General features: G+C 44.1%; 1 protein-coding gene across 1 annotated transcript in view; it reads right to left on the reverse strand.

Moving 5' to 3' along the window:
* Nucleotides 1-6,998, reverse strand: part of LOC138566911 (TNF receptor-associated factor 3-like) — a 515,375-nt gene extending 508,377 nt beyond the window's left edge. Inside the window, exon 1 of the mRNA XM_069644644.1 lies at nucleotides 6,733-6,998. The gene's annotated coding sequence lies outside the window, so the exon portion shown is untranslated. The remainder of the gene's footprint in view (nucleotides 1-6,732) is intronic.
* Between the last annotated feature and the right edge of the window lie 2,885 nt (nucleotides 6,999-9,883).

A 9,883-nucleotide genomic window follows, 5' to 3' on the forward strand; every position in this document is an offset into this window, starting at 1 on the left:
GCTGTCGAGGATGTTTATTTGCATGTATGAAATAACGAGTGCCCAGAGTACGGGATGCCATGTGATTGCGCTGCTTTCCCTGCGCTACTCTAATTTCTTCATTACACAGTTATGAGCCCTCCGAATGGTACGTATTTTGCCAACCTCTGAAGCCTGAAAAGTAGATCCACGCAGGTTTGACATGTGGGCAACTTTGCACCAGATCTGCAGACGAACTGGCCGGCTGTTAAATCTCAGTTAACAGTTTAATGGTATCCACTACAGAGTGAAATTTGCTTTCTGACTTTGAGAACATTCAGACATGTAATTGCTAATTTTACTATAGCCTGTAAGATAACTATAGCTGGTAGGATACCTCAGTGGGTTGAGCACTCACTGCTACGATGTGTGTGTGATCCGCAGGTTGCAGGTTTCAATCCCAGCAAGGCCAACGCAGCCTTTCATCCTGGTGCGGTTCATAAATGAGTACCAACACAGGTGGGGTGATATTGTATGTATATTTGTTCTATGTAAAGCGCTTAAGTGTAAGTGCTATATAATAACACATCATTATCATTTCGCATTGGACGTCTGCTTGCATTCACGGTAATTTGATAATATACGCCTATACACGCTGACATTAACGATTCATACGGTGATCCATTCTTGTATGAAATGTATATCACATTACAGTGATATCATAACCATATTTTTCATAGTGTACTTAGCGACAATGCTACGTGATGCCACTTTCTGTCTTGTCAAGGGGTGAAAGGTCGTGTTCCATCGCTTCCCGTGATGTCACTTCGGGGTAGGGTCAAATGACAACACTTCTGGTGATGTCATCAGAGGTCAAGAGTCGTGGGATGTCACTTCCGCTACCCCTGGGATTTTGGTGAAATGACGGCCCTGGATGCTGGGGCTACTAGTCAGGTGGTTGCCTTATGGTTCTTGGTGTCTCTTCAAGGGAAGAAGGCATCTTTGTATACACCAGTTTTATTGCATTTAGTTCTACCTTTGATAGTTTTATGGGACTCATTGGAAAGGTTAGGCTTTCCAGTATGGCTATGGCATTAATCAAGCAGTGATATATTTAGACCTAGATTAAATGTGTTCCGGTGAAGACGGTCGAATGACAGACGTAATTGCAATAGGTAATGGTCTTCGGCAGGTTTGTCATTTGGTACCCATTTTAATATTCCATTGGCATTTAGTCCGTGTTCCCTCTATCTTAACGGTGAGATGATGCTTCTAGCCTAAGATAGAGGGTCTCTCTATTGCATCTACATGTTTGCAGACAAGACTGTTCTTTTAGATCAAAAAGTGATCAATCTGCAAAGAATTGTAAAGGTTAGCCCTGTGATGAAAAAATCACAATATTTTAATGAATAAAAGGACAAATAGAATAATGGTGATTTTGAACAGCAGGAAATTGGTTTGAATTATCATAGAGATGGGTATGCTGGAGCAGGAACATTTGTGCAGCGTCTCAGGATTAGCGTGTGATCTGAGATGGGAGGCACATCTCAATGCAGTACCCAATAAACCTAAATTAGCATTGCATGGGCCATTGAATTTTGTATCAGTTTATAGAGAGGACTTCTGCTCAGGCTGCTGAGGAAAGCATATATTATATAAGCAATGGTAGTTATATCATATGGGTTTATGATTTGGATCTGCCCCAAGATGAGCAAAAGTTTGGATACATTTATGGATTTTTTTGTGGAGAAACGCTACTGGACTTCGAGCTCTACATCAGCGGCAGCATTAAGATTGGAATTATGTTTAAGTTGCAATGACAAGGAGGGCCCTTTTCATTAGGAAATGAGTAGACTCCCCAGTAAGGTCCAGAGCTAAGACATGCCATCTCCTAGGATCCCAGCATAGACGAGCTCAGGTGGCAGTGTGGCGAGAACCCTTAATAGAGGTATTGATTAAGACTGGGCTAGAGATGCATGACTTTGCTATAGTAAACGGTAAAGGAAATAAGATAAAAGGAATATGTTGATAATGCATCAATCAAGGAAGATTGGGGGAAGCAAGTAGGTTGAAATCGTTGAAGGAATATTACTTAGTTTTTAATTTACCCGGGTTTCAGCCTTATTTTAATTTCCTCCTGAGTTGGCAGACCAGGAAGTAGGCTAAGTAGGCTAAGATCAGGCCAAGAAAGGAAAGGAAGCGTATGAAGTGGAAATGTTGATCATGGCTTCTTTGCTGGTCATGCCATTATTTCAGCCGAGTTATGTTTCTGAAACCCTATTTTAAAGCCAGTGGAGTAAGGATGAGCCGCAAGACTAAGCGCATACTGTCAGAAGGATAGAATGTACAAGTTACACTAGATCGCTGGCAATTCTTAGATAAAATGGACACTCTGGATCACAGTTGTAGTTTTATCTTCTAGCTGGCACTGTAATCACTGCCTATAAGCCGAAACGATTGGCATGGAAAGTGAAGATATGCGAGGTATGGTTTGTGAGGAGGGACACAATGCATGCAAGTGTTTGGACCATAGCCATCCATGGACCGCCAATGGGTATGCTAGCCCATATGGTCACACCCGGCTCTACTTGTCCCTCCATACCCAAAACACATCCCATGGGGGTCTCTTTGAGCTATCTCTGTGTTTTCTGACCAGCCTTCTGAAAGGTAAGGGCATAATGGCAGCCACAGACCAGCTTCTTCTGGTGTAATGAACATGTCTTAAACAAGTGTGTCTTCACCCCCAGCAGTGGGTGTGTGCTTGCATCTTTTCCATGTACTGAGCCCTTGTGCATAAGAAGTGCTGTCAAAACCAACGGTTGTGGGTCTTTTATGGGGATTAGATAAGCCTTTGCCAGGCACAGCTATAATATAATCAGGCACTAACACCATTTGCCAGCTGTTGCCATCTTAAGGCCAAGTATTATCATATATATATATATATATATATATATATATATATATATATATATATATATATAAATGTGAAAATGTGTGGATTTGTGGGTTTGTGGAAAAGCGTATGTTCCCTATACAATTCCACACTGTTTCACCAATCTGCACCACATTTTGCACAGTCACCTGTTAGGACCCTCTGGACATAACTGGCTGCATGATATCTGGAAACCCCACCCCTTTCCCCAGATGTCAACAAGAGTGCATATTTGGGTGTGGTTTGTGGGTTTGTGCATGTTCCCTATACAATTCCACACCGTTTCCCCAATCTGCACCAAATTGTGCACAATTACCTGTTAGGGCCCTCTGGACATTCCCCGGGTTTCAACAAAAGTCAACATTTGTTTGTGGGTTTGTGGCCTGCCGACGAAGGCGTAAACCATGTGCACTGGGAAGGGAAACAAAGGACAAAGGAATCGAATTTCTCAGACCCCTTACAGACTGGTTTCATGAAAGGAATGGGCACGACAGCTAATATTCTCTTGTTGAGTGCCCTCAAATCAAAGGTCTTGGAAGGAAAGCCTGCGATACACCTAGTATTTGTCGACTTGACCCAGGCCTTTGATAGGGTCAATAGAGAAAAGCTTTGGGACAAACTGAACCATCATAGCTGCCCCGAATCAACATTTGGACCAATCAAATCACTCTACACTTCAACATCAATGAGAGTGAGATTGAACAAAGCAGGTCTCCTGTCCAAAGAGATACCAATGGTTCGAGGTGTCAAACAGGGATGCCCGTTAGCCCAGGCGTTGTACAATGCCTATACAGCGGACTATAAGTACTCACAGAATGGGCTACGAACCTTTCCACCGACAATTGTTAATTTATTAATATCAAGAATCCTCTATGCGGATGACATCATTCTTATTGACCAGACGGCGGTAGGTCTCCAAAGACAACTCTTCTAATCTTATTTCATATCTAAAAGACAATAACTTGGAACTAAATAAAGACAAAACAAAAAGCATGACCCTGAGCAAATGTGCATCTGCTCAAAAGTCACTAAGTCTTTTTGTGGAGGGATGTAAGCTCAAGACGGTTAAAAGCTTCAAGTATTTGGGAATCATGCTAAATAATAGCAAGAATGAACACCCAGTGCAGGAATTTCTGGAAGGCAAAATCCCCTCCCTGGTTGCACAATCCAAAGTGATCAACCTGAAATTTGGCTGCTTTTCTCTAAAACCGATAATCGATTTCTTCAAAGCTAAAATAGCCCCCACCATAACGTATGGAGTTGAAGCTATGCCACTCCTGCCCAAGGCACTTTGGAAGAGATTGGAAGGTCGGTTTTGGAGGAGAGTCTTGAACCTGCCCAGTCGATGCCCATGGTACTAATCTGCAGGGAATTGGGCACATCATCCATTAAAACATCTGTTGAAAGGAATGGACTTATGCTCTACAGGAAAACTTTAGAAGCACAGCGCAAATTCCTGTTTAACATTATCAATATCGAAATGGAGGAAAAAAAGAACAAAATGCTCATTGATTGGAAATAAATCAATAGGACCATTCTTGAATGGATAATCAGTTCAGAAGAAGAGCTAATCCAGAATCGTCAAAAGGTGAATAAAAAATTACTGGAAATGGATTGGATAGAAACTCTGGACGAGGTTGAACATCACTAAAGACATCCCAACAAGACCTAGAAAACTCAATGAAATTCCATCATACCTATTTAAATGCCCAAATCTACGTCTGCGGCAACATTTTCTGAGGATCAGACTAAACCTCATGAACACCAACGAGATTCAATTCATAAGAGGGCTTTCGAAGTCAAACCTCTGCCGGTTCTGTGAGTCCACTATCTGGGTGGAAACCTCAAAACATCTCTTGCTATTGTGTCCTGGCCTAAACAGAGAATGACGCAGCTGGCTAAATCACCCTATGGAAGATGCCTATGTCTACGAGGAAAAGGAATGGTGGTCTCGCCTGCCTTGGAGGCGAAAAAACGACTTGGGTGATAGCCGTTGTCGGTTTCTTCAAACAGATAGGCCTAATAGAGAACAACAGTAGATAAAGAACAAACCACAGGAACACTTCCCTTATCTCTAAGGCGAAGCTTAGTGGAGAATTGGATAAAACTGACATTTCTTGTGGATAGGAATAGTGAAATTCTTTTTGTAAAAATGGTCTTTTTGTCTAGACAATTAAATCAAATAAATAAAAATAAATTTAAAAAAAAGAAACAAAAAAAGACTGAGAGGCAAATACACCTGAGATGCGAAGGTGAATGCAGGTAGCATTCCAGAAGTTTACACATTTTTGCCACATCAGGTGAAATTACTTTTCCAGAGGATTTTTGCGAGGCGGTACCTGCCGGTGAAGCCGTAAACAATATGAAAGGAAGCGAAACAAAAAATGTTGGTTCTAAACAAGCCTTACAATGCCATAAACCATTTTCACTGGGAAGGGAAACAAAATCTTTTGCTGCATCAGGTGGAATCACTTTTTCAGAGTTTTTTTGTGAGATGGTGCCTGCCGACGAAGCCTTAAACCGGGAAGGGAAACAAATAATGTTGTTTCTAAACAAGCCTTACAATAAACATGTACTTTAGTAATATTGAACTTTAGGGCCATAGTTGTTGGCACCATCGCCATCATGTCAGCCATCATGTCAGCCATCATGCTGCTCAGGAATCTCTATGTTGTTCTCACGTAATAATAACCCGGGCAACGTCGGTTGTATCAGCTAGATAGCATTTTTAGTTGTATTATTAGGGTACTCATTGAGTGCAGACCTAGCTTTGGGAAGCAATGGAGCACTTAACAACTCATTGGGCAAGGACACTGAAGTGCCCTTCTGGCAGTGCCTGCAAAATCTGGTGCGATGCCTGTTCGCAAACCAAAACTGTTGGCTCTGCAAATGCTTGTTTAAGTATTGTTCTCAAGTGTTGTTATATTTTTATATAGGAATGTTTTTTACGACTAGTAAATGCATATTCACGGATATTATTGTTTTATGTTTTAGCAAAGATTTTTAGGATTGTTATTTAGTGTGCTTATTATAATTAAAGCGAGTGTTGTTGCATTTAATTATTGTAAAGGTGTTGTTATAACGAAAAACAATAAAGTACAATTTCATTTGATTTTATTTGACAACTTTCTATCATGATATATGTAACTGGCCACTAATTTCGAAAAACATTTTCCAACTAACAAAAAAAAATTAAATAAAAAATCGTATTAAAGCTGTTTATGGAATTAATTTGGAACATGTAATTAGTTCCTATCCACTATTACCCGATATACAAATATATATAGACACACACAAACGCAGATACACCACACCCAATTATAGATAGGTTTACACATACATACGACCTATGTATGCAATTATATACATGCATGTCTAGAGAATCTCAAATTCATAAAGTGAACACTCGTGGGTCAGTTATGCAAAGATGTGTTCTTTTTTTCACAGACAAGCCCAGGCGCTTTGAAACGTCTTCGGTGGTGATTGGCCGCAATGTAGAAGGCTATTCATATCTTAACGGTTTAGTGTTTCACTGCTTTTAAGTGAAAATGGTCTATGCGTCTAGTTGTGTTTATATACATGCAGGCATGCACAGCGTTTTGCCATTTTGACAGTTGTTTCAATGGGTGTACCCTGTGGTGTGGTGTGTGTGATTTTGTGAACCTCTCTATGTGTATATGATGCACGTTGTGTGTATTGTTCTACATTTTCTTGGAATAGTACAAAGTGCCCTTAAAACGTGTCACAGCAGCATGCACTCATGTGTGTTGGCTTATACTGGCAACAGACAACCTTTCTGACAGGAATAGATAGAAAGTGGTGACCGGGGAAAGCGCCATCACCTGGCAGGGCTGCTGCGTGCCCTCTGCTGAACTGGCGAAGTCCTCGCACGTGGCAGACGCTGTCGGCGGGGCACAAGGGGACCAGAGGCTCGACGCACGTTAACACACTCCACTCATTTGGCCCCAGCAGGCAGGGCCACTTCGCTGTTGTGGAAACGGCCCGCCGTGGCCTCTCAGCAACCCATTCACGAAGAGTTCCCGGCGCTGTGACATCTTGACAGAACCCGGCTGCAGCCCACGTTAAAGAGAAACTTCCTCTGGAAATCCCCGGCAGCCGGGCTGACTTTCAATACCAATGAACAGAGGGGCGGGGGGCGGCTATTGAGGGGGGGGGGGGACTTCGAGCGCGGGCCAGAGCAGGCGAGCCCAGCCCAGCTATTGCCATACGTGCAATTTGGTCACTCATCGGTCCATGGATGATCGACTGTCCTCGTGTCGAATGGCCAATGTCTTTTCACGTGTGACTGACTCTACGCTGCTCTGTTCATGGGTGGCAGCGCATGGCTGCCTCTGCACATGCGACTGTGCATGACGAGGTTTCGCAGTGTGTAACCGTGTGTCTGTGTAAAGCGCAGTCTCAGTGGCTTAAACGTGGTTATGCATGCCCGTGTGACTTTACACGTGTTTCACTATGCTAGAGAATCCACACTGTTCCCCTGACACCCACATTTTTGCCCTTATTTATGAAAGCAGCACTCGGGAAGAAAGAGTGGGAGAGCCGATTTGTTGCTTTCAACCTGAATGTGTAAACGTTAATGTGTTATCAGGGAGACTTGGTCGCTGGCAACATACTGAGACTATCAGAAGAGGGTGTGTGTGTATGTGTGTGGGTGAGTGCGTGTAAAGGAGAGTGTGTAGGGGCGGTGGGGCGTTGTATGGGGTGTGTGCACATGTATGTGTGGGGGTATAGGGGATGTTGTATGTGGTGTGTGTGCGCGTGTGTAAGTGTGGGTGGGTAGGTGTGTGTGGCTGTTTAGTTGTGTGGTTAGGTGAGTGTGTGTAAAGGAGAGTGTGTGTATCTGTTGTGTGTAGGGGCGGTGGGGCGTTGTATGGGGTGTGTGCACATGTATGTGTGGGGGTATAGGGGATGTTGTATGTGGTGTGTGTGCGCATGTGTAAGTGTGTGTGGGTAGGTGTCTGTGGCTGTTTAGTTTTGTGTGTAGGTGAGTGTGTGTAAAGGAGAGTGTGTGTATCTGTTGTGTGTAGGGGCGGTGGGGGAGCAGAGGGTATGTGGTGTGTGTGCACAAAGGTGTGTGTGGCTGTGTAGGTGTGTATGTGTAGGTGAGTGTGAGTTTGTGTGTAGGATGGCGTGTGTGTGTGCGTGTGTTTAGAAGCGGTTCATCTCAATGGGAGTAGAAAATCACGTGAGTGAGCAAGTTTCCTAAAGTTCATATCGGCAGGGCAGGCCGGAGCTGGGTCCGCAGGATTAGCTAATGGTATTTTCAGGAGTGGCCAGGGTCGGACTGGGACAAGAAATAGGCCCGGACACCCAAAAAAAAGTTGCCCACCCGTCACCTAAAAAAAAAATGGCCCTCAAACCATCATTAATCATTAATGGAGGGTTCATGGTGTTTGTTGCATATAATGTTTCGTGTAAACACTTGAGAAAGTGATAACAGTCCTTTTGTTCTTTTTTAAAAAAATACATTTTCATCACATTGGTTCTGCAAAATAACAGTACAGTATTTACCTGACTCAAGGCATGTCTACTAGTTGCCACCAAGTAAGGAAATTAGAGTTGCATTTAATAAGCAGTACAGCCCAATGATCATACCGGAAACACGCAGCCAACAGTTTGGGCTTTTGATATTAGGCGTGGGAAATGCATTTGCAAGGCACTGCCCTAGTTGCAAGTGGCCATAAATGGTAGCAGCTGCAATTCTATCTAGGCATATAATATCAGTGTCTGGCAAATGCCTAATGCTTATACACAAGCCAAAACCAAATGTTTGTTTTTAACAGGACTTCAGTGAAGTACACGCATAGAGCTTATAAATGGAGTGGCTGAAGGCAGTGTCAAGGCAACTTTGGTGACGAGACCCTTTTGCCTCCCCTGCCCTGGTTGGGAACATCCCTAGCAGCAACTCACGGTACTTAACTTTAACAAGCGAAGCCACTGTTCGTTCAAATAATTGAAAAAAGTGCCAGAGGCTGGGTAGCATGATATGATTGGTTATTTATAACGCACTTAATACCCAGAGGTTTCTAAGCGCTGACCCGGGGATTAAACCTGTGGTGCTCTGGTTCGTCCCAAGGCAAGCACCTTGCCCCTGAGCTATTATCCCGATGGAGCCGGACTAGGACACAGCAGGATCCTGGACACGGGACATCCTGCGATGCTGGAAATGCATTGGAGGGACAGGGCCTCCGTATCCTTGTCCTTAACTGCTTTTCATCGTGTGTTCTGTCGTGTTTTCCGCGCAGGAGTTCATGTGAGACACCTGGCGGTGCAGCTCTCTTTCTTTTGGTTTGGTGAACGGACCCGTGGGATACCCTTATGGCACCCATGGGTGGGGGTACAACCCTGTGCCCCTAGTGTATGTTTTTGGGCACCTGTGGGTGGCCCACAGAGCAGGCTATGGGCTGGAGGCAGCTCCATGCTGAATTTGACAGGTGCGCGGAGTATCCTCCATTTTGGGTTACCCCGGCCCTGCCATTGGGATCATTTGATTCCTGATGGAAAACAAGATGGCCCCGGTGGCCTCTTGCTTTCTATTACCCATTACCTTGTTTTCCCAAAGTCCTGGGAAGCCCTGACTCTGTCCCTCCCCCCTGACTGGCTGTTGGATGGAAGTGCCATATATGGTGTTGTTGTGAAGGCCCAGTCAGACTAGCTGGAGCCTTCCCGGTGATGTATGTTGTGGGTACCTCCTGTGGGTGGGACCTGGGTGAATAGAGTGTGTGACGAATATGCATTCTGTTTTGTGGGTGTCTAGTATCTGGTGGTTGACACAATGACTGAGACAACCCTGCCCGAAACCGGTATGAATGCAGCTTGGAGTGTTGAATGGCTCGGTACTTGTCCCAATACACATAACTTGTTGTGAGTGTCTGGAGAGAAGTGAATGGCCTGAATACCTCGTGTGCCTGATTGGCTGCCTGCCTGCATGAATGCCCGTAGTCGTGATTGGATGCTTGAGTGTGACCCAGC

Source organism: Ambystoma mexicanum, chromosome 2p (assembly GCF_040938575.1).
Source record: "Ambystoma mexicanum isolate Mex_15411 chromosome 2p, UKY_AmexF1_1, whole genome shotgun sequence".
Taxonomy (NCBI): domain Eukaryota; kingdom Metazoa; phylum Chordata; class Amphibia; order Caudata; family Ambystomatidae; genus Ambystoma; species Ambystoma mexicanum.